The following is a 26492-nucleotide window of genomic DNA, read 5'->3' as shown; positions in this document are numbered from 1 at the left end:
AACGGGGAGATTTTACTTTTCAACCTCTTTTCTTAGACTTTCAAAATTGTCTACAATATAATGAAAAGCTAAGAGCATTGCATTGTTTCTTGCTCACCTGCCCAGCCATCTTCCCACTGCACTCGTAAGAGCTCCCAGATTTTGTATTCTGGAAAATGGCAAAATAGTATCCCAATCCTCTGAGGGATGCGGGTCATTGTAAATGTGTCATATTCCAGACCTAGGCTGCCCCGTCTGGTAACCAGTAGCCACATGTATCTATTCAAAATGTTAAATTAGTTTATGAATTTGTAATTAAAATCAAATAACATTTAGATTTGAGTTCCTCTCTAGTCTCTCTTCAAGTGTTCAATAACCACTGACTGCTATGGCTACTGACTACTCTATTGGATGGCATAGATATAAAACATGTCCATCATCAGAGAACGTACCACTGGACAACACTGTAGGAGCTGTGCATAAGGCTGAAGTGTATCTTTTTTATGGGCTGCTGCGAAGCACTCTCCAACAGGATGGTCTGTGGGGATGGAACTGTTCCATTGTTGCAATTAGCCACAACAAAAAGACAATAGCAAGAAATTGTCCCCGAGGTTCAGACTATGACTAGAGCAAAACATACCACCTCTGTGATATGACTTAACACATATTCATATACTCTTTTAAAATATGTCTCCTCTTGCCTGCCTACACAAAGTCTAAAAATTTCCCGTCTTAGTCGATGTTCTGCAGGAAGACAATGAAAGTCTTACCAGTTATGTTGTATAGAAGCGATAACCTAGACGAACCATAACACCTTAACACCAAACAGAACTTTCTGCGATGATGGCATGTGACTACTGAGGGTGGAAAAGGTGACTAGTGGGACTAAGAAACTGAATTCTCAATTTTGTGTGATTTTAATTCATTTCAAGTTAATTCATTCCAATCAAAGGATCAAGGTTGCTCCTCGCTATTGTATTAGATAGCACAGGTCTATAGGAAAGAGCTGAAGAAAGTACTAAGCGGGTTAGAGAATGTGGTAGAAGGAATTAAAGATGGTTTTCCTCGGGCGCCTGGGTGGCTTAATCAGTTGAGCATCCAACGCTTGACTTTTGCTCAGGTCATGAAGTCAGGTTTGTGAGATGGAATCCTGCACTGTCAGTGCAGAGCTTGTTTGGAATTCTCTCTCCCTCTCTCTCTGCCCCTCCCCTGCTAGCTTTCTCTTTCTCAAAATAAATGGATAAACTTAAAAAAAAAAACATGACCTCTGATACACACAAACCCTGTATAATCCTTCACCCTGAGAGAAGGCAAGATGTGAGATTGTGATGGGATTTCACTCTCGGGGCTAAGTTAGTATTCAGTTAACTTTGAGTTTGTTGAAAGATAGATTATCCTAGATGGGCCTGACCTCCTCAGGGACCATGTTCTTCTTCTTGTAGAAACAGATTCTTTTTTCAATGTTTATCTATTTTTGAGAGAGAGAGAGAGAGCAGGAAAGGGACAGAGAGAGAAGGAGACACAGAATCTGAAACAGGCTCCAGGCTCTGAGCTGTCAGCACAGACCCTGACGTGGGGCTCGAACTTGTGAATCATGAGATCATGACCTGAGCCGAAGTCGGATGCTTAACCGACTGAGCCACCCACATGTCCCTTGTAGAAAGAAATTTGAGCATGAGAGAGGTGGAAGAGGCATACTGTCATGTTATAGGGAGGGCCGTGGGGCAAAGAAGAGCTGGTAACCTCTAAGAGCTGAAAGTAACCCCCAGCCAGCAGCCCCAAGGAAAAAAGGCCTCCGTCTACAGTTGCAAGAAACAGAATTCTGCCGCCAGCCTGAATAAGCTTGGAGGGCGACCCTGAGCCTTGTAGGATATCGCAGCCCCGTCAGCACCGTGACCGCTGCCTTGGGAGACTCCAGACAGAGGATGAAGTTAAGCCAGGCCTGGGCTCCTAACTCACAGAAATGGCGAGAAAAACATTTATGTGGGTTTAAGGCACAACGTCTGTGGTACCTGTTATGCAGCAACACAAAATTAATGCAGAGAATTTATGCTTACTTAGCCTGTTTAAGGGAACATGCTTTTTGAAAACTTTCAGCAGAATACATCAGTTAAGAAGATAAAGTTTTCTATTATTAACTGTTTCTTAAAGTGGATTTTAAAGTAGTTCTTTGCCAAATTTTGTTGGCCAGACCTTTGTGAATTGGAAGAGGAGGACTAGATGGAAGAAAGGAAAACCCCATGACAATGATGGCAATAGGTGATGACAGTAAAATAGTGTTTAAAGCGTTGATGGCGGTGACGCTGATGACAAATAATTAGTATGACCATCGAGATTATAGCCTGTATTTATTTCCATGGGTAGCAGAGAGCCAAGAAAATGTTCTTGTCATCAGTAAAGGAAATATCATTTTCGAGTCAGACATTGTTGTGTTATTCACTAGGTAATAATCAACATGTAAAACACGTGATCTGAATTCAAAACATCAGATAGTGAAGTTTTGAACCAAAACAAAGTGGAAGCATTTTCACAGGAATTCATATTTGAAAATAACTGCAAATTAACATTTATCTTTTTTCCTTTAAAAAGCCAATTTCTAACTACTTGGCTTGGGGAGCTCAAAGCATTAGGATAACCTTATCTCTAACCTCAAATGGAAGGAATCATAAGACTTCAAAAAGTTTTTGACCTCTGTGTTTAGTTTATTCATTTTAGAAAAGCAAATGCTGTATCTGAACCAAAATATATAAAAAGATTTTCACTGTGTGAATATACTTCATTATATGTAGGCTACCTTGACCCAACACAAGCTGAGGATCATATGTTCCTACACACAGAAACATAATCTCCCCTTATAATAAACCATAAGTAGAATACAATGTTCTTTTACATGATAACAGAAAGGTAAAATGTAGGTCAGACATTCAGAGAAATAAAAAAGGAAAACACATCTTTATCTCTTTATTCAAAAGAACTAACTGTACCAGGTCAGTCCCAGTTCTTTGGAATAGAATGATGGTGTGCTGGTGATAAACACTAAGGCAGACCAGGCTTCTAGCAATCAGAATATCATGATGCTAACCAGATTAGGCCAATAAAGCTCAACTTGCCTTAAAAGTGATGTGCATAGACTAGACAATTTCCTGAGGTCCTGAGCTCTCCTTATCCTTGTTGGTCTAAACCCTGAACTTACCTGGGTGTGAAACTTACAAGATTCTATCTGTAAAAGACCAGCTGAAGCGTGGATAACATTTAGGACTCTTTTCTTCAGCGCAATGCATCCTCCAAGCAGAGATGCTCTGTTGTTCTAACCTAAAACTTTGGGGAAAAAATTCTCCTGCCCTTCTCATTCTTGTTATTCCAGAGAGAGGCAGCGCCTCTCGCTAGATGGAATCGTGCAGCAGAGAGGCATCAACTCTGTGTCACAACACGCTGCGTTCAACAAATGTTCTCTGCTTTTGGACAGCTGCCTGTCTCTGCTTCAGCGAAAGCGTGGAGCCCTGTACCCAACAGAGAAAGTTCCTGCCTTAGAGTGATGGTATATTGTGGTTGTAGCTGAGAGAATGAGAAAAGCAGGGGAGGGCAGAGGCATCATCTTCCTCCATGACTCAAAGCTAGTTTCTTTCCTCCAAAAAATATTTATTGAGAACCTAGTTGGGGCGCCTGGGTGGCTCAGTTGGTTAAGCGCCCGACTCCGACTCAGGTCATGGTCTCACGGTCTGTGAGTCCAAGCCCCGCGTTGGGCCCTGTGCTGTCAGTTCAGAGCTTGGAGCCCGCTTCAGATTCCGTGTCTCCCTCTCTCTCTCTGCCTCTCCCCTAGTCACGCTCTGTCTCTCAAAAAAACTAATAAACGTTAAAAAAAATTAAAAAAAAAAAAGAAAGAAAATCTAGTCTGTAGAGACATTAAGGTAGAGACACTGGAGATGTGTGGTGACAAAGCACTGTCAGAATAAGTTCTAGAGATCGGCTGTAGGACAGAGTGCTTAGAGTTAACAATATAGTACTGTACAATTACAATTTGTTAAGAGGGTGTAACTCATGTTATCTGTCCTTGCCACATTAAAAAAAAAAAATTGGGGCGCCTGGGTGGCTCAGTCGGTTAAGCGTCTGACTTCAGCTCAGGTCACGATCTCGCGGTCCGTGAGTTCGAGCCCCGCGTTGGGCTCTGGGCTGATGGCTCAGAGCCTGGAGCCTGCTTCCGATTCTATGTCTCCCTCTCCCTCTGCCCCTCCCCCATTCATGCTCTGTCTCTCTCTGTCTCAAAAATAAATAAACATTCAAAAAAATTTTTAAAAAAAGGATATATCTTATATTTGTCACCCCAGTAACTATGTATGAACAAATTAAGCAATCAATACTCTCTGGTGAGTTAAAAAAGAAAAAAAGGACAGCATCAACTTTGCCCCACATGGTAGATCGAGAGCCATCAGGGAACCAAACATGAACACATAAGCACACAAAAATACATGATTAGAAATGTGACAAGTCTTACAATAATACACAGAACCTACCTTAGATTAGGGAGAGCTTCAGTGAACATTCACAGAAATGCCAACGTTTGAGCTGGGGACAAGTAGGTAGAGAGAGATGTTCTTTGGTTGGGACGGGATGTTCTAAGCAGAGGGAAGAAGGGAAGAGTAGAGGAGGAGGCCTGGAGCAGAAATGAGCCTCACATTTGAGGAAGTAAAGGGCTGGTATGGCGAGAGAACAGCAGCCAAAGAAGCTGAAGAGAGGCCAGAGAATGAGCCGGGACCAGATCGTGCAGGGCCTTATGGGCCACTTAAGGAGTACGAATTTTTCCTGAGAGCAATCGATTAAAGTGTTCTAAACAGATGAGGTTCATAATTCAATTTATATTTTAAAAGAAAGTTTTGGGGGAGATATTTATGAAGGTAGTAGGGCTCATTAATCCTAAATTATCTTGCTAGTTTAAAAAGCTTCGTAGCAATATATTCTCTAAGCTCATTCGGTTGTCATTACACAGGTTTCTGACTTCACGAAATGAGATTGCATGGCAACCAAAGTAAGGACTCACATATCATTACCTTCTTCTCAGCCTAGGCCTTCGCCATGCATTAGCTGGTCAGGGCTTTCTCGGGGCAGCACGACTCACATTTGGGGCTGGATAATTCTTCACTGAGGAGGTTGCCCTGTGCATTTTAGCGTGCAACATTTAGCACCGTCTCTGGCCTCCACATACTAGATGCCAGTGGCACACTGTTCCCCCAGCCCATTCCCAGTTGTGACAATTGAAAATGCCTCACGATGTTGCCAACTGTCCCTTGCAAACCACTATTTGCAAGCACAGAGCAAGCTGTCATCAAAGAGGCAGTATTATCGTCTTCAGATACATGATTTCTATAAGAACCAGCCGCTGAAAAGGACCTCAAAAGCCATCCCAGAAATTACCTTACCTACTCCCACAAAGACATAGAAGAGTTAATTTCCCATCCTTGTAAAAATCACCTTGATATTCTTTGCACCTAAAATCTACAGCTCAGGCAAATCCTTGGCATTCAGGAGAAGCATGGGTTTGGTGAGGTTATTGCCTTTGTGCAGAGCAGAACTATTTTCTTGTGCCCCACGACACTGCAGAGCAAGATGGGGAACAAAGAGAACCCTGCCACAGTCAACTGATTTATTTCTCTCTCTACCTGTTCCAGAACTTTCTACCTGACACCTTCATTCCAGAGGATGTAATATCCGATCATCCCCAAATGCCTTCTTTAGGATGGCCTGGAGATCACTCATAAAACAGCTCACTTTCCAGGAGAAACTGAGTTGTAAGTGATGAGACATGTCCAGGGGCACACCCAAAGCTTGTTCACTGGTGGTAAACAAAAAAAAAAGGAAGACCCTTTCCAAATGTTTGACTCAGCATCCTGCTCTCAAACCTACCCTGTAAATAGACTGCTTTCTGTGGATTTTAGGGCAGAAGGTGGCATAAAATCAGAGCTATATATATTTGGAGCCACCGCGATGGGATATTATATCTATAGTCTCACTGACGACAACAGTTTTGAAGTCTCTTTTTGCTTTTAAACTATTAGTGGCATTTGCCTTTCAGACAAATGGTCGTACAATGTGCTGAGGGAATCTCTAATGCAGGCGGAAGGAGCAGGCACCCCTCCCACGGGCTCTAAGGGGAAGCCACTTCCCTCCTCTTGCCACAATGCTTGAAGCTCCTACTCTTAAGCCCTGTCTCCTCAGGTCTCTGTAATAGTAACTGTGCAAACACATTGAGCCAGAAGAGTTCACTGAGCCCAAGAAAGGTCATCAGAGAGTTGAGAAGCAATTTACGTACAGATAAGTGCATAGACTTGGAGCCAGAGGATTGGGGCTAGAATTCTCATTCTGCCACTGTTGGTTTGAGCAATTGAATTTTTTCCATGTTTCAGTGTCCCCACTTGCAAAACGAAGCTACTAACTAAGCCCGTTATTTGCTTGTTGTGAGGAACAAATGAGTTCCCACATGTGAATACAAATTAACGTATGTGAGAACAGGTCCTAGAACGTGGATCGTAAGTACTGTATCTGTTTTGTATTTTCATTGTTAGTTCATAAAAAAATCTAGCTGTATTAACCAGCTTGTGTCTAGGTACATATATTTAAAGGGGGATAAATCAAAGATTAGATACATTTGGATAGAATAAAATAAATCAGCAAAAGCCTCCAACAGGGAAAATTGCCCAGAGACCACAAATCAAACTGAAATAAAAATCAATTTGGAAGTATTAATATTTGAGGAGGTCCTATTATATCAATGGTCTTTGTTATACATTAAGGGAGGGGCAGTAAATTCCATTCTCCAGGGGGCTCATACGCCACATAGAAAAAGTTAAACATGGATTAAAGTAGATACTAAGAGCACCACGTACAACAAGGAGCATATGAAAGAGCCAGCTACTGCGTGGCACAGACAGGAAGGGCCAGGGAGGCAAACAAGAGAGGTGGTGGCAATGTATTGGGGGTGCTACAATGGTGGATCTTGGACACATGGGTGCCTCGCAGTTTGTAATAACAAAAAATCGGAGGGGCGCCTGGATGGCCCCTCGGTTAAGCATCCAACTCTTGGTTTTGGCTCAGGTCACAGCTTTGCACTTTCGTGAGTTCCAGCCCCATGTCAGGCTCTACGCTGGCAACACGGAACCTGCTCTCTCCCTCTCTCTCTATCCCTCCCCCACTCGCACTGTCTCTGCCTCTCTCAAAATCAGTAAATAAACTTAAAAAAAAGACACTTAAAAATTTGAAACACTGATTGACATGTTCACCAATATGTGTCTAGTTAAACATATCATGGGGCAAACTTCCATTTTAAATGATGACATGGTTTTCTTTTTTATGGAACAGAAAGATTTCCATGGCGTCTTCTTGTAAGGAAATGCAGGTCATAGAATACAACGTTTGCCATGGTCCCACTGTACAAATGGGTATGCGTGTGTGTGTACATATCCTCTATGAATATCTACAGGTAAAGAAATATACCAGAGCTTGAGCAATTACTTCTTCTGATGGGAACTCTTTGGGGAGCGCTGCTCCCAAAAAAGAGACTCTTTTTTGTACTTTTATACCTACTGTTTACATTTTTTTACACTAAGCACTGAAAGTCTACTTTAGGAGAGAATTGAGGGAGAATAGGCAAGGATTAAAAGAAAATATGTTTTTCCTAATACTGACGAGGCATATTAAAGAGCTGACATGGTGTGCATTTTCTTTTGTAGATCTCTCAGAATTGATTATAGAGCCACTTTTTATTATAGTGCACTTTTTATATAATGATTAGCTTATCTTATTCCATTCTTGAGTAGAATTTGGGTCAGCTCTGCATGCTCACTATTTGTGCAAGTGGCCAGGACAGTCAACTTTCACAGCATGACAAGTATTGATACCACTGATGGATGAAATGTTTTCTAAGCACTGAAATGGCACTTTAAAAGGGTAAGGGGAGACAGCCGCAGGCTTCCTGGTCACTGGAATATATATGAGTCATTCAGAGAGTAAGAGTTCCAAATGCTAACTCTCTAATCAGAGAACACAGCTGGAGAAGGAAATACTGGGAAAACACTTGAATCTCATCACCCGAGTCTTGTACTTAGTGTCGCAACTCTACCGCAGAGAAAGTTTGTTGCCTGAGACGCCCCAAACAAGTTAGCTTCTCCCTTTTAAAATGGATAACATCCCAAGTTAAAAACTGTAAAGGCTTCCTGTTTGGGAAGAAATGGTTCAAAACCTGCGTAGACCTAAGGCCAAACTACCTTCCTCCTCTGCGTGTTCACAAGCCAATGGCAACCAACCCAGGCAAGAAGGAGGTGAAATCTCATTTATTTCTGCCTTCCACCTTCAGCCATTCTTTCCCGTCTGTCCCCACATGCAGGCCAGGACTTTCTGACTCTTGGCTCTTACTTCTCAGAGAAAAACGATCCACCATCGCTAAGTAAAAATAACGAAACAGGATGTATACAAACTGAGGTAGGTCGATGACTGTAGTTGTGATTTTGGACAAGTTGCCTAAACTGGGATGAGACAGGTGAATTTGGAACATTAACTTATTTTTAGTTCCATAATTCCATGCTTCCACAATAATCAAACCCTCAGGAGTTAATAAAGGACTTGACCACAACAGAGGATATTTGAATTTCAGGTTAGCAAAGACCAGAAAATCTTAGTTCAAAAAAGAAAAAAAAAAAAAAAAAGTGTCCTCAGGATAAAATTTCAAGCCCTGACAACCCGGGCAGGAGAGAGAACTTGGAGCCTTTCTAAAATTCTTCAGACTGCACAAAGAATATGCCCCTCAATGCCCCCACCTACTCACATCTGCTATGCTTAGATGTTGTACTATCCAGAATGCTTTTGGAAAGCCCAGAGAACTCCTAAGTGGATCAAATCAGAAAACACTGACAGGTTCGTGGAAAATTGTTCTCTTTTAGGTTTCCAATGAAATGTCTAAGCCTTAAAGATGAGCTTTAAACATATGGCCGCTCATCAGGAGTAAATCCTTTTAGAATTCTACCCATTACTAAATGCTGCACAGCAAAGTACATATGAATTCTTAAGAAAGCTCAATATTTTGTAGCACATTTAACACATTGAAGGAAACATTTTTGTTTGTAGGAAAATTATACTGACTGTAACAAATATGTTTATTCTAACGAGATCGCGTCATGCATTGCAGTATGTAGGAAAAGACAAATTAAAAACTGAGAGTCCCTATGAATCGGCAACGTGCTTTTGTACCCCTTCTTCTTTGCTCCAAGTAAGGGCAGATTCCATGTGTTAGGATTGTCCAGTTTCTTCTTGCTCCTCGTCCATTTCTCAGAAAACCACCTTTTTCTTCTTGCTTTAGGCTTTTATTCTGTTTTCTATACTTTTCTTGTTCAAACTTGTCATTTTCTTCAATGCTCTCTATTATCACCCCCAAACCTATTTTTCTTACAGCCCTGTGTTTTCTCTCATTAAGCACCCAAGAATGATCTGTTTCTTTTTTTCCAAATGGCTTCCATTTACCATTAGTCTTTTTCCTCTTAGTTCCATTATGCACTTCTTTCTCAGCTAGGAAGCAAGGACAGAGAAAGTCTGTACATATAATTTTGACTTCACTTTATGCTCTCACTGATTTGAACTGTCATCTTTTCCATAGGCAGCAAGTAAGTGAAGCAATTGCTATAAAATTAAGTTACTTTTGCTCAGGTCAGATGTGTCAGTGTGGGCTTTCTAAATCCAAAAGCAGATAACACTTCCTTGTCCTAGTTAGATTAAAATGGTCAGTGAATCCTGACCCTCCCCAGATGGACAGCGTAGCTCCTTCCATAGAGTTTCGGGATCTATGATATCTGCCCCTGCTGATTCCTTGGGTTGTTCCTCACAGTTTTCCTATGTGATTTCTGCTCAACCTGGTCAAATCCTGGCAGTTTCCTCAAACACCATGTTCTCACACTCAGCCAGGTCTCTGCCCCACCCCACTGCCATGGAATACCATCCCTTTTTTTGACTCATCTGGAGACTCATCTGTCTGGGAATTGGTATTCCCTTTTCCTTTCCCCACCCCAAACCTGGATTTGACCGTGTTCCTAAATTCCCCTGGGTTTCTCCCACATAACTCCCCTCCATGTTTTGTTAGAGGTAGTGGTTTTTTGGGCAGTTTTCCCCCAGTGGACTCTAAGCTATTCTGAGAAAATCGTGCCCTCCGCCTCTTTCTTCATTTGTACCACAGGGATTTAGCTGTCGCAAATAATGCTTGTGGGAGAAATGTATTTGTGCTATGAAATAACAAATGAGAAAGGCCACTAGAAATCTTAAGTGCCATACAATAAGATCACCATAATAAGGTAATCTCATCATCTTTGTAAGAGCTTATGAGGGAAGCAGGTCAAGGATGTCAGTCTGCCTGTAACTTTTTGAAAGGCTTGAATCATAGATGGGACATTTCTACTTACACTTTGAATCTGTAAGAGAAGGAAGCCTCTGGGGCAGGAGCCAACTCAGATTTAGATTACCTACTATTTCTCCTGCTCATACAGCCTTTTGCTCTCCATTCAACAGGTTTTCCTGAACCCAGGAACCACAGTGGGCCACAGTTCCAATGGGTTGATTCTGGCAAGGAACCCCACCCCTCCCCCTCCCCCTCCCCCTCCCCATGGCTCCCTCTTTTCTGGAGGTCTCTCCCGATGGACTCTGCCCATTTGGTCAATGTGGATCTGTGCTTTACCCATGCTCTATGCTCTGCTAAACCACTTAAGGTCATTATCTTATCTAAATTTCAAGCAACCACATGATATACATTTTATTGTTTTCCTTTATTTTATCACTGAGAGGACCAGGACTTGGATCAGTTAATCAACTTACCCCAAAGTGAAGCAGGCAGAAAGAGGCAGAGCTGAGATTTGAACCAGGTTCTGACTGACTCCAGAGACTGAGTTCTTAATCAGTGCTCAGCACTGCTTCTCCATCATCTGACCACAGCTTCACCAGACTCTACCCGTGGAGATAGACCCCAATCCTATCTGACATCCTAGGCATAGCTAGTCTAGAAATAAACTTTGCTTTCATTACTATATCTTTATTTTCCCCTTGTGTTTCCCCTCTCTTGACTCATAATGCCACCACGTAAAATATTTTCTATTGACCCTGGATACAAAGAGTGGTGTTGGGGATGGATGGAGACTGAAGTTATTGTAGTTTTAATTCCCCAGTTAGGATTGTCACCAGAAAAATCCTGAGATCAGGATGGGACCAACCCTGAAGACAATGAGGATAATTACAATAAACAACATCTATTAGGCATTTACTATGTGTTCTAGTCACTTTGCTCTGAACTTTGTATAATTGTCCCACTTTATCTTCATGCCAAGTTTATAAAGTAAGCACTTTATTATACCGTTGATACAAATGAAAAAAAAAAATGAGACAAAGAGAGGTTACATAACTTATTCAAATTCACATATTGGTAATTTCTGAAACCAATCATCAAAATTAAGCAGCCTGACTTGGCCCCCAACCACTAAGCTAGATTGATTCTCAGGAGGTTTGCTTCTGTTGACTCAGTAAGTTTTCTGTAGGAATGGAGGGGCAAAGCAGAGGAAGAGACAGAAGCTGTTAGAATGGGTTGCCTCATTTCCCATCAGTGGAGGCAAATGTTGGAATAACAATTATTCGGAAAGTTGCTGGAGGAACATTTAGCACTGCAGTGGAAAAAGTCTAAGGTATTCTTCCAGAACAAGAAAGAAAATTGCAGCCCTAGAAATCTGGAGAAGTCTCTGCCCACTAATTTCCTGACACATAAACAAATAATTAGAACAGATTAGTTAGGGTCTCATGAGGGTGCTATATAGGCTGTCTGTATCTGGCAGTAACCTCCGGTTCTAGGTTTGTCCGGGTGTTAAGGCTATGTGTAGATTTCCCTGTACTGGGTATAGACAGCAAAACAATGTTTCCGTCTGTATTATAATGTTTACCACATATATTACAAAGATTTGTTTACATGGAATCTCCCCTCCTAGACTTTTAGGTATTTGAAATTACAATTGTTTTAGTTCTTGCTAGTCTCCTGGATAGCAGACACAGTGCTGATTCTTAATATGCATCTGGGATGTTTCTATTTTTCAACAGGGAGTTTTACCGAAGGGACCGCAGATCAAGACTGCTCAACATGAATGATGTAATCCCTGGGTTATCATCAGGTTTGTTTATTTGTTTTCATTTTGGAGGCAGTTATACTCATGTACATTTCAAAGTTCAAGAGGTACACAAGAGCTTGCAATGCAAAAATCTCTCTCCAAAGAGAGAGCTGCCCACTCATCCCTACCCCCACAAGGACAGCCAAAAGTATCGATTATTAATATAAGCCTCATAAAGGATTTTATGCACACACTAATATATATTTGTTTTCTTCCTCCATACCCTTTCTACAAAACTGTAGAACATAACTCCCACTGTGGTGAAACTTGAGTTTATCCATAAAAAGAAACCCTTAAAGTTCATTCACATGGATATATCATGAGTTTTCTCAGCTTTTATGCTTTTTGTTCATTTGTTTTTTAAAAAATTCGTTTGTTTTTAAGGGTTATACCACATCCCATCGTAAGGATGTTCCATTGTATTTATGCATCACCTGCCAAGTATTTAAGGTGTTTCCAACAAAGCTGCCTGTTCTTTCTAGTAAGACTTACTACTTGGGGAGCAGATTTTGGAAGGCATTTTATTAATACCATTATATAATATTTAGATTCTATTTTCATTGAAATTATACATGCATATAATGAAAAGGCAACATTATTCTACAAGTTTTTTTTAATTAAAAATTAAAATATGACAGAAATTCAGCATCAGACTATAGGTGTTCTCACAAAAGGAATTTATGTCTTATGTATATAAAACAAAACAAAACAAAACAAAACAAACAAACAAACAAAACATTATGCTTAAAGCTGGCATAAACTTTCCTGGAGTGAAGAAAGCCCAGACACCACAGAAGAAAAAGGGTTGATGCATTCCCGGGGAAAATTATATCTAGACACATCCTGTCAAAATTTTGAATTAGCATAACACATTTAAATCTAGGTAGAAAATATGTTCATAATAAAAGCGAAAAGTCAACTTAGACTTATACTGCTCTGCAATATAAAAGAGTAGAAGTCATGGAAGCAGCATTTGAGAAGCTCTTAAAGGGTGAATTTTAATGATATTAGAAATTGATTTCGATGAAATATAAAGATTACAAAAGACACAAAACCAGTGATATGACATGCACATTGTAGAAAGCAGAAACCATTTGAGCTATTAAACAAAAAATACTTGAATATAAGAAAATAGAGGCTTAAAAATCATTGCAAGACATGCAGGGATGGGCTCTACCCTCTGATACTCTGATAGGAATGACACCCGGAAAAAGCCACTGTGACTCTGTTTACTCTAGAGTTGTTATGGGAAACAACTGTCCAATGAACACATTTCCCAAGCACCCTGAATGTAGCAAAAGCCACCCTGGCCAGTGGGATTGATCAGAAGTGATGTGTGTCATTTGTGGGCCAGAGATTTTAAGATGGACGTGTACTTTTCCCATAATCTCTTCCTTTTTCTGCTAGTTGGAAACAGAAGATGATGGGGGGTGGTAAGGAAGGAAAGTGTCAAGATGGAAGGAAAGTGTCAGCCAACAAGAACACTGGCACTGAACTATTTATAAAAGGGAGAAATGGAATGGGCTAAGGCGGTGCAATTTTAAGGTTTATTTATTACAGACAAGTGAATTACTCTAATTAATAAAATCGTCAACCTTGCCGTCTATGGCCTTGCGATCAGCATTGCAATCGGCAAGTTAAAGGATCAAGAGACTCTTTGGAACCATTGACATCCAAGGATCTGGAAGCCGCTGCCATCACCAGCCTGCCTCAAGACAGCTGTGAAGCCAGTGATGCAAAGGCCGCCGAGAGCCATCTCTCTGGCTGTGCTTGCTGGGCAGGAGCGGGAGCCAGGGCAGAAAGCGGCTGCCGACCTCAACCCTGCGCCAATTCACAAGAAGCATCTAACTGCCAAAAAACTCACTGACATCTTGTTCTCCACAAAAGCATCTAGAAAACACACTTCTTAAGTTTTCTAGCCTCTGCAGTACTGTAAAGGACTCTGGCAGGAGGAGAGATAAGGGGCCGGGTGATAATTCACCATAAGCACCGCTTCCTTATGCCTTCAGTGTTCTGGCACATAAAGGACACACATGCGGACAAAAAGATGTGCTGCAATTTAAATATAGTTTTTCCTGAAATGGGAGAATATGGGCATATTTTACTTTCTTTTTTTTTTTTTAAGTTTATTTATCGAGGGAGAGAGAGAGAGAGCAGAAAAGGGGCAGAGAAAGAAGGAGAGAGAGAGAATCCCAAGCAGGCTCCGTGCTTTCAGGGCAGAGCCCGATGCAAGGCTCAAACTCAGGAATCATTAGATCACGATGTGAGCAAAACGAAGAGTTGGAGGTTAACGGACTGAGCCAGCCAGGTGCCCCTACTTTCTTTTCTATGTTTTCCAAATTTTCTGTGATGAACATGTATTATTTTTATCATAAAAACATAGGAACATGGGGTGCCTGGGTGGCTCGGTCCATTAAGTGCCCGACCTCGGCTCAGGTCATGATCTCACGGTTGTGGGTTCAAACCCTCAAGCCGCGAGTTGGGCTCTGTGCTGACAGTTCAGAGCCGGGAGCCTGCTTCTGATTCTGTGTCTCCCTCCCTCCCTTCCCCTCCACGGCTCGTGCTCTGTCTCTCTGTCTCTAAAAAATAAATACACATTTAAAATTTTTTTTAAAAGCAGAGGAACATTCCTTTAAAGTATAATGTAGCAATTGATAATAATTCATCCCTTTTTATTTTTTAAATTTACTACAATTCCATTCTTTATTTCTTCCACTCACATAAAAGACCCAGAAAAGTATAAAAAAAAAGAGGGTTATTGATAAACGTTAATTATTAAACAAGTCACCTTTCTGTGTCTCCAATGACGGACTATTTGTGTGTGATTTGCCTTCATAACTAAATTGGAAACTACCTTGAATACAGGAACCGTTTCTTTGCACACACATAATTATGTTAAGAAATGGATTGTTGATTAAGCTAAGTAAATTTTTCCATGATTAGTAATGATATAAAAATAACTTGTCAACAAAGCTTCTCAAGAAAAAAAAAAAGAGAGACTTAAGAAAATATGAGGTTATCTTGGTAGCAAGTACAGGAGCAAAAAGACACAGACATACCAAAAAATTATATGTGAGTATGTGTGTGTATGTGTATCCCATTCACCTTAGAAAAGGAAGTGGTTTTAACTGAGATTTCCAAAGGAGTAGCAATCTTGTTTTCTATTCAGTGGACCAGATAGGAAAAAAAAAAAAAAAAAAAAAAAAAACATGAAAAATGAACAGTTGATGATTAAGTATGGCCAGTTCTAGAGTCTCAACTCAGTGAAGGGAATTGTGCGTTTTCAAGCAACATTCAGAATCCATTTTTCTGCCATCATTTATCTCTATTGTGTATCGAATGTTCTATCTTTCTAGCCAGCCACTCTGATAAAATGTGAGTAAGGAACCACCAGTAATGTTATAAATGAAGTACTTAGAAGCTTGCAGTAATAGTAGGTATTAATAATCACCTTAATGAAAATTTGTAGCAACCCAATTTGTCATTTGAAAAAGTAGCAACACATGGTATTCATTAAAAATGTGTAAGTACAAAGTTGCAATACTATAATCTCCACCAAGATGTATGAGTATATTATGTTACCTCTCGATGTTTCTAACTATTAACATTTCCTTGGATTTTTTTTTTCCGAAGAAATAACCTTAGAAGACTTCATTTCAAGACAATGTATTTACTAAAATCCCTCCCCGACGTGCCAGCAGCTACAGTACCTAGGGCAGTTTGTACTTCCCCAAATCTCCCATCTTCTCTGTTCTTCTACAGTGCGACTTTATCCTCCTCATTGAGCTTTGGAGTTGATTACCCTCCCCTGGAACTTGGTGGGGCTGTGACTGCTTCACCCAATGTACTATGTAAACTACAGAGGAAGTGATCCTATGTGGCTTCCAAGCTAGGTCATGAAAAGCCATGCAGCTTCTGCTTTGGGCTCTTGGAATGCACACGCTATGGATACCCTTTTGGGACCTTCATGTTGGAACCAAGCTGCCACGAATAGAGAGGTCCAAGCCAAGGTAAGTCTGCCGTGCTCTGAGTAACAGCGCCAGCTAAGCCCATAATCAGCAGAATCGGGCCCGAATCTTTTACCACATACAAAAATCAACTCAAAATGAACTAAAGAAACATAAGACCCAAAAACATAAAACTCTTATAAGCGTAGAGGAAAAGTTCCTTGACATTGGCCTTGGCAATAAATTTAGAGTATACCAAATGCTCAGACAACAAAAACAAAATCATAGTGAGACTATATCAAACTAAAAAAAACTTTTACACAGCAAACAAAATTAAAGAAGCATTTTATGGAGTGGAAAAAATATTTGGAATCGACATATCTAATAAGTAGTTTATATCCAAAATATATAAGGAGGTCATCCAAATGAAAAGCAAAAAAACAAAACAAAGGAAAAACAAAACAACCTACGTGAGAAATGGGCAAAGAACCTGAATAGGCCTTTTTAAAAAAAAAAAAGACCTATAAATGACACAGATACATGAAAAAGTACTCCATATCACTAATCATCCAGGAAATTCACCCCTGTTGAGATGGCTATTATAGAAAAAAAATTAAAAATAACAAATGTGGCTAGGGTGTGGACAAAAGAGAACTTTGGACACTACTAGTGGGACTGTAAATGTAAATGTATGGCCATTATGGAAAACATTATCACAGTTCTTAAAAAAAATAGAAATACCATATGATTCAGCAATCCTTCTTCCTGGTATATACTGGAAGAAAATAAAATCAATGGTTTGAAGAGATATCTACATGTGCTCATTGCAGCATTATTCACTATAGTCAAGATACAGAAACAACCTAAGTATCCATTTGCAAATGAATGGATAAAGAAATTGGGGTATATATACACAATGAAATATCATTCCATATTTTAACCTTTTAAAAGGTTAACCTGCCTTCTGCAACATCATGGATGAACCTAGAAGACTTTATGGGAAGTGAAAGAAACCAGATGCAAAAAGTAAAAAGAAAACCTGCGTGATCTCACTGATACGTGGAATCTAAAAAGTTGAATACATAAAAGCAGAGAGTAGAATAACCTTCATCAGGGTTGGAGAGGTAGGGGAAACGAGAAGTTCAAAGGGTACAAAGTTGCAGTTATGTAGGATGAAAATGTCTAAAGATCTAATGCACAGAAATGTTACTATAGTTAATAATACTGTATTGGATACTTAAAATTTGCTAAGAGCACAGACTTATCACACACACAAGTGGTAACTACATGAGGAGAAGATACAATAATTTGCTTAACTATAGAAACCATTACACTATGCAAATGTGTATCAAATCATCATGTTGCACAGCTTAAATATATACAATTCTATTTTTTTAGTAAAATAATAAAGGAACATAACTTTATCATCAGGTCTCAAATTCTTTGGATTGGTGTATAATGTTCTTTATGATCCCTTCAGCCTTATTTCCCACAAGACCCATACTACTCTTACTGTTCCAGTAACACCGAATCTCTTGTAAATCCCAGATGGAACTCGCTTTCTCTCTCTTCCATTGACAGCTTTGCACATGATGCCTCTGTCTTAAATGTTCTCTTTACACTTCAGTTCTCAAACTTTCCTGATCCTCCCGGTGGCCACACAAGCGGAGCTTCTCTCAGCTTCCTTAAGGTAAGTTATGCCTGTATTCCCACTCCTATCTGATAGCTGCCCTTATAATTCAAGAGCCTACCACAACGCCTAGCACGTATTATGTACCCTGTGAATGCTTGTTGATGAATGGATGAATGGATACATGAATACATGGATGGACGGACAGAAGGACACATGAATGGACACTGGAGGGAGGATGATCACAAAAATAAATAAATAAATAAATAAATAAATAAATAAATGAATAAATAAAACAACTTTCCAAAGAGATATGTTTTAGTCCCAGTGTTAAATCCTGGCAAGGATTGGAAAAGACTGCAGTGAAGAATACATCCCAGATGGGTAGAATAATCAGATGAAGGGTGAAGGAGGGAAATGAGAGAAAGTTTTGTGTCAACAGCGAGTTCATCTGGGGTAAAGTCCTTATACAGGAGAAGAGTAAAGAGAGCTAGTTATTAAAATTGTTGAAGGAACGAGGGGAGAAAAACACTGCTGTCATGCTTTAAGTAATTCGGGGAGAGGTGACAGAGGTCACTGGAGAACAAGCCATTACACTTGCATACAGAGAATGCAGCTAAGTATGAAGAGTCATGAAGAGGGTGTTATTTGTTTCTTAAGATTGTATGGGTTGGTTTGCAGTTAACCATGCTGAAGGCATCGAGAAGTATTCCTTCCATTTTTAAATACCTATGCAAAACCTTAGGTTAAGTATTTTATTTTGTTATAAAAAAAACCATCAGGTCCAATTTTGTATCCACTGAACATACAAACATGTTACATATTTAGAGAGAAATATGGACGTGTTTTATGAAAATCTTTTGTCAGGATGTTGTTCATAATCCATTAAGCTAGAGCATTGTTTTGAAACATAATGTAAGATGACAAAGTTTTAAATAAAAAAAGGTACAAAGGGTTGTTTGCGAACATACCCAGAAAAATCACAAAATAACTAGAACTATAGTAGAACCTTTCACTTTCATCCTTCACTTAGGGAATGAATCTATTCAGTTCTGAAGGCTGAATTGTGTTATTTCCTTTACACAGTGTGGTACAACTTTGAACTTAGGCAACACGGAAGATTTTAAAGTGACTAGAATAAGAAAGGCAAATCCTAAATCTTCCAGAGCCATAAGGAGGAAAATGAAAATGTGATTGTTGGCCACACTCAAGCAGCAGCGAGTAGTAGTGGAATGAGATACAAGTGATAAATTCAAGAAGTTGGAACGCAAGGTAGTAATGAAAGGAATCTAAGAATTTCATAAATATTTTTAAATTGTGGTAGATTATCACACTTCAATATAATAGCAATAGCTAATTTATAAAGGAAGTCTGTAGACAACAAGAGGGTCTTAGTGGAAATAATGAAAGCACTGGAATAAGAAAACTTCCTGAGCTTTGATGTTCTCACCTGAAAAGTGACTAAAATAAAATGTACCTTATATACATAATTATGACGATCGGGGGAAAATTATATAATGGGTTTGGTGCGAAGTCGTCATTTGATATGCAATCATTACTGTTGCTAATACTGTCATGGAGTTTGATGCGCACCTAAGAAGAATTTAAAACTACAAAAGAAAGAAAAATAATAGCAATTATGGAGAGTTATAGGAAAAAACATTCAATGATCAATGTTTTTTGCTGTAGAATAAGGAGGAAATAGTCAAAAGGAATCTCTCATATACATCTTTCTGTGTGTATACGTATTTTCTCTGCTATCTTGTCAGAGAGAAGTTAGTCTTGAGAAAATTAGTGACAGACAGGTGGCATTAGTAGCTCTTCAACAGTCAAAGTTGAGGTAGGTGACATTCAAAGGGGGACAGCTTTGGGTATAGACAGAATCCAATTCCAGGACAGCAAGTAGATATGAGAAGGTGATGACTTCCGTAGGATTCATTTGAAAGACAAGACTATACAGTTAAAATATTTCCAGGAAGAGATTTATGCTTTAAATGTGTTGGTTCTTTTTCTGGGTGCCCTGGTGGCTCAGTCAGTTAAGCGTCCAACTTCAGCTTAGGTCACGATCTCACAGTCCATGAGTTCGAGCCCCACATCAGGCTTTGTACTGCCAGCTCAGAACCTGGAGCCTGCTTTGGATTCTTTGTCTCCCTCTCTCTCTGCCCCCTCTCCTGCTGGTTCTCTCTCTCTCTCTCTCTCTCTCTCTCTATCTCTCTCTCAAAAATAAATTAACATTAAAATAAATTTTAAAAAATGTTCTTATTATAGCTTCACCTGAAAAGAAGAAAAACAAAAACAAAAGCCTTTGACCTCCAAGGGCAAAAACTAACCTTTGACATAAGCCTCACAAACTCATACAAAAATAATTCCAAATGTGTCATTTTTAAACATTAAACTTTCAGGGAAAAGTTGGAGAAAATTCTCAGGATGTAAGGCTAGGCAAGGAGTTCTTACAGTTGACATCAAAACATGATCTGTGAAAGAAAAAAAAGTGGGTCAGTTGGACTTCATCAAAATTTAAAAATTTTTCCTCTGAAAAAGGCACTTTTAAAGGGATGAAAAGACAAGTTATAGACTGAGAGAAAATCCTTGCAAAGCACATATCCAGAGACTAGTATCTTGTCTCAGTATCCAGGACTCTCAAACTTATAGGAAAATAAAATCCACTTATAAAATGGCCAAAAGACGTAAACCTTTCACCTAAGAGGGTGTAAGATGGTAATTAAGCACATGAAAAGTGTTCAGCATCATTATTAGGCAAATGAAAATTAAAATCTCAATGCAATCACTTTACATGCATCAGATCAGCTAAAATAGTAACAACACCAAGTGCTGGTGCAGATGCTGAGAAACTGTCACTCCTACCGTGTACGTGGGAACATAGAGAGAAAAATAGTTTGCCAGCTTTTTATAAAACCTGACATGCAATGACCACACTAGCAAGCAATAAATTATTGGGCATTCATTCCAGAGAAAAGAAAACTATGTTCACCTTCACTGTACATGAATGTTCATGGCAGCTTTTCTCCTAACAGTTAAAAAACTGGAGCCAACTCAGATACTTTAAATAGATGAACAGTTAAACAAACTGTGGTACATCCATACCATGAAATACTACTCAGTAATAAAAAGAAATGGACTATTGATACACATAACACCGTGGGGTGAATCTCCAGGAAATTTTGCTCAGTGAAAAAAAAAGAAAATCCCAGAGGTTACATACTACATGATTCCATTTATATGACATTCTTGAAATGACAAAACTACCTAAAGGGAGAGCAGGTTAGTGGTTGTAAGGGGTCAGAAATGGTAGGGGTGCAAGAAGAGGTGACCAGGGATTAGGAGTGAAGTTGAGGCATTGGAGGAGGGAAAGGGATGTAGTTATCAATTACATCCACTAGGAATTTCTTGGTGATGAAATTATTTTGTATCTCGATGGTGGTGGATATACAAATTCATATGTGATAGAATTGTGTGAAACTAAATATACCTACCCCCAGATAATTGGGGAAACCCAAATAAAATTAATGGATTATAGTTTTGCAAGATATTACCATTGGGGGAAACCGGAAAGAGAGTACGCAGGATCTCTCTGAATTATTTCTTATAAGTGTATATGAATATAAAATTATTTCAAAATAATAATTTTAATTGTTTAAAAAAAAAAACAAAAAACGTTGACCTGGGGCACCTGGCTGGCTCAGCGGGAAGAGCATGCCACTATTGATCTCATGGCCGTGAGTTCAAGCCTCACATTAAGTGTAGAGATTACCTAAAAATAAATAAACTTAAAAAAATAAAACAAATAAAAACAAAAAAACTTTGACCTGAGCAATGCCCTCAGTTAGTAGGTTATAAGAAAAAACAAATGACTTTTAAACAACTTCAAAGTTTTAATTCCTGATGTATCACTGTATAAGAAAAAAAAGTCATGTAGGTTTCCTCAAGATACTCTAGACTAATTAAACTGATTTAATAACTTTGGTTTAAAAACAGTTCCATACGTTCCTCCTGATTTTGCCACCGTATAAAAATACTGTTAGCACAATATTCTATTTTATGCAAATCATGGATGTATTTTCTTATGAATAGTCTATTTTAAACTTTAAACTTTAATTTCCTCTACTGGTTTGGTGTATCAGATAAACTAACATCACTTACAAAATTGCTCAATTCTAAAACACTTGTGTTCTTATTTACTACATTATGGATTAGCCACCAGTTAACAGGTGAAAGGGGCACATGAATCTGTTATGTTAGAGTTCATGTCCATTTTTAAGAAATGTAAAAATATGGTGCCTAGAGGCGCCTAGGTGGCTCAGTCAGTTGAGAACCCGACTTGGGTTCAGGTCATGATCTCCTGGTTCATGAGTTCGAGCCCTATGTTGGGCTCTGTGCTGACAGCTCAGAGCCTGGAGCCTGCTTCAGATTCTGTGTCTCCCTTTCTCTCTGCCTCTCCCCTGCTTGCTCTCTCTCTCTCTCTCAAAAAAAAAATAATAATAATAACTAATCAACAAACATTAAAAAACACTTAAGAAAAAGAAATACACAAATATGGAATGATAAGGAGATATGTACACAAGATACTGAACATACATTGGTTTGTTATGGAATAATTTAGTCTTAAAGTAAAAATATGCTAAAATGTAAAAGGTAATAAAATACAAATCTGATGGCCTGTACCATAAATGTACAAGGTCTGAGTACAACCTCATCTGCCTGGGTTTATAACACTTAGAAATAATGAGCTTGAAGGAAAAAATGAAATGTGTTGAAATTTTTGATGAGTTTGTAGAAACGTGATGAGTTTATTTATAAAGAAAAAAAAGACTCATGAGCTCTTTATTGAATGCTGTTATATGGATAATATCCTAAAAGTATAAGTAAAATCTGTGCCTTTTTTTGGAAAAGGGGCCAAGTTATACTCTTCTGAAATGACAAATGTCCTTTTTCTCTCACAATAATTGTGGTTTTTGGCATACTCTTAAATTATTCCAGTTAAAGAGTCTTATTCTTTGAAAATGTTTAGTTCATGCTAATAACTGCTAGTCACTACAGCTTTAAAAAATTGCCTGTTAATTACTGTCATTAGATACTGTGATATATGTTCATATATTATCTCTTCTGACAACTTAACTTTGTCTTTTGCAAATTCAGTTTCCAATTTCAAAACAATAAAACTATTTAGACTTTTTTTACATGTAAATAATGCTTACGTTTCTTAAATGACCACTAAGTAACACAGAGATTTATCCCCTTCATTTTTAAAAGGAAGCATGTTAAAAATAATTAGCTATGTTTGACCTTCTCCAGATGTTCGAGCAGCTCAATACTGTTAAGAGAACTGTCCTGTATATTCTTGTTTTCAAAAGGAAAAAAGTCTGTTTTCTTAGGTGAATCATATACAGGTAAAGGGCATTAATATACATATATTTCAGTTTTTGTGTTTTTTCCCACCTCAAAAAAAACCATAACTATGTTCATGTTCAAAAACTGACAAAGTAACTGTCAACAAATTTATTTTTAATATACATATACATTTTTAGATTGACCTCACTTATTTTGATGCTCTCCTGTTAAACACATACACATTAAGGATTGTTATCTCCTTGGAGAATTATTTTCATTACATAATGCTTTCCTTCATCCCTGATAACTTTCCTTGGTTTGGGGTTTGCTGTGTCTGAAATTAATATACCTACTCCTATTTTCTCCTGATTAATATGAGCATGGTTTATCTTTCTCCATCCATCCACTTTTCTCTATGTTTGTCTTTATATTTAATTTTTTTTTTTAACGTTTATTTATTTTTGAGACAGAGAGAGACAGAGCATGAACGGGGGAGGGTCAGAGAGAGGGAGACACAGAATCTGAAACAGGCTCCAGGCTCCGAGCTGTCAGCACAGAGCCCGACGCGGGACTCGAATTCACGGACCACGAGATCGTGACCTGAGCCGAAGTGGGCCGCTTAACCGACTGAGCCACCCAGGCACCCCTGTCTTTATATTTAAGATGTGTTTCTTACAGACAACATATGGTTGGGTCTTGTTTTTTGATCCACTTTGACAATCTCTGGTTTTCAATTGGTACATTTAGACCATTGAGATTCAAAGGGATTACTGATATAGTTAGATTCATATCTCCCATTTTATTGCTGTTTTTTGTTGTTGTTGTCCTTATTTTTTATTCATTTTTATCTTCCTTTTATTCCTCAGCCTTTTGTGACTTTAAATGAGCATTTTATGTGATTCTTTTTTTTTCTTTTTTAGCATATCCGTTATACTTTTTTTGGCTTTCTTTTTTTTTTTTTTTACATTTACAAGTAATCCTGTCAACCTTCAAATAACATTATACTGCTTCTAAGGAAGTATGAGTACCTTGTAACAAATAACCTTAATTATTTCTGTTTCTTATATCATTGCTGTCATTCATTTCACTTATATACAGCATACAGAAGCATATATACTATATATACAGTATGTGTATATATATATAATGTGTACATATTACATATAATAATGTATGTACATTATATTATATATATAATTATATATGTATATCATATGTATATATTATATATATTTACATTATATATGTATATCATGTGTATATATAATTGTATATGTATATCATATGTATATATTATGTATGTATTTACACATAAGCAAACATAATCAAATACAGTTAGTATTATTTTGAACAAACTATTGTCAGATCAACTAAAAACAAGCAAATTAAAGGTTTTTATTTTACCTTCATTAATTCCTTCTTTGATGCTTTTCTCTACTTTACTTAGATCCCAGTTTCTGACCTATATTATCTTCCTTCTCTCCACAGAACTTCTTTTAACATTTCTTGAAATTCAAAACTATTGGAAACAAATTCCTTCAATTTTTGTTTGTGTGAGGAAGTCTTCATTTCTTCCTTACTTTTGAAGGTTAATTTCTCAAGATACAGAATTCTAGGTCAGTGGTTTTTTCCTTTTATCACATTAAGTTTTTCACTCCACTTTCTTCTTGCTTGCATGGTTTCTGAGGGGAGGTCAGATGTAATTCTTATCTTTGTTCCTCAATAGGTTGGGTGTATTTTCCCTCTGGCTTCTTTTAGGATTTTTCCTTTAACTTTGGTTTTCTGTAGTTTAAATATGAAATGTAGATGTGTAATTTTTTGGCATTTTTCCCGTTTGGTGTTCTCTGAGCTTCCTAGATCTGTGATTCGGTATCTGACATTAATTTGGGGAAATTCTCAGTCATCATTCTTTCCAATATTTCTTCTGTTTCTTTCTCTTTTTCTCCCATTTCAGTGTTCCCATTACACATATGTTATACCTTTCGTAGTTGCCCCACGTTTCTTGAGTGTTCTGTTATATTTCAGTCTGTGTTCACTTTTCAGTTTTGGTGATTTCTATTGAGATTTCCTGAAGTGCAGACTCTTTCCTCAGCCACGACCAGTTTACTAATAAGCCCATCAAAAGCATGCTTCATTTCCATTACAGTGTTTTGATCTCTAGCAGCTCTTTTTGTTTGTTTTTGTTTTTGTTTTTTTCCTGAGGATTTCCATCTCTCTGCTTACATTGTCTGTTTGTCCTTGCATACTGTCTATATTACCCATTACAGACCTTAGCATATCAGCTAAAGTTGTTTCAAATTCCCGATCTGATAATTCCAACATGTCTGCCATGTCTGGTTCTGACTCCTGCTCCCCCTTCAAACTGTGAAGTTTCTTGCTTTATAGCAGGCCTTTTAATTTTTCTTGATAGACATGATGTGCTGGGTAAAAGGAATTGCTTTAGTAATGTGGCAATAAGGTGTGAGGGAGGGGACGTATTCTCTAGTCCTGTGATTAGTCTTGTAGTGAGCCTGTGCCTCTGGCCCATGAATTCCTTTTGTGCTTCTCATTCCCATCCCTCCCCTTCTTACCTGGGACGGGATGACTAGAGCCAGGTGGGTATTTCCCTTCCCTTAGATCAATTAGGGTCTGATTAAAACCCCCAGCAAGGGTCTTCTGGGTGGCTTGGTCAGTTAAGCTTCAGGCTCTTGATTTCGGCTCAGGTCATGATCTCATAGTTTGTAAGTTCGAGCCCCAGGTTGGGCCCTGCACTGACAGTGTGGAGCCTGCTTGGGATTTTTCTCTCCCCCTCTCTCTCTGCTTATCTCTCTCTCTCTCTCTCTCCCTGTCGAAATAAAATAAATAAATAAACCCAGCAAGCTAGACTGTAGTTGAATAGTTTCTCCTGAGGGCAGACGTTGTTAAGAAGAACAGAATGCTCTCATGAATTTCAAAACCGTTGCAGAAAGAAGCACAAGGGAATTTACTGGGAGAACCCCATCTAGCGCCTGAGGTAAAACTCACAGAAATGTAGGGGACCCCCTGTGCCTGAGTCCCCTTGGAGTTTGTAAGTTTCAGACTTGTCTTCTCTGAGCCTCCAGCAATTCATCAATTACCATTCAGTTTCGTATACTGGCACTGGTTCCTGCAGAGCCTTCTGCTCCAGTAAGTTGTGATTTTGTGTATTTGCCTGTCCAATTTTGGGGGGTAGTTGTTTTCCCTGTGTCCTCACTTCTCTTACAGATCTAGGAAGAGTTATTGATTTTTCAGTTTATTCAGCTTTTTACTTGTTAGGGTGGTGTGGCAACTTCCAAGCTCCTTACATGAGGAACCAGAAACTGAAAGTCCTGTTTTCTTTACATACCTATTTATACTATTATAGATGTATTATAACCTATTATATTACCACTTATCATATTATATTATTATATTATA

Source organism: Panthera uncia (genome assembly GCF_023721935.1).
Source record: "Panthera uncia isolate 11264 chromosome B2 unlocalized genomic scaffold, Puncia_PCG_1.0 HiC_scaffold_24, whole genome shotgun sequence".
Taxonomy (NCBI): domain Eukaryota; kingdom Metazoa; phylum Chordata; class Mammalia; order Carnivora; family Felidae; genus Panthera; species Panthera uncia.
This window is presented reverse-complemented; position numbering follows the sequence as displayed.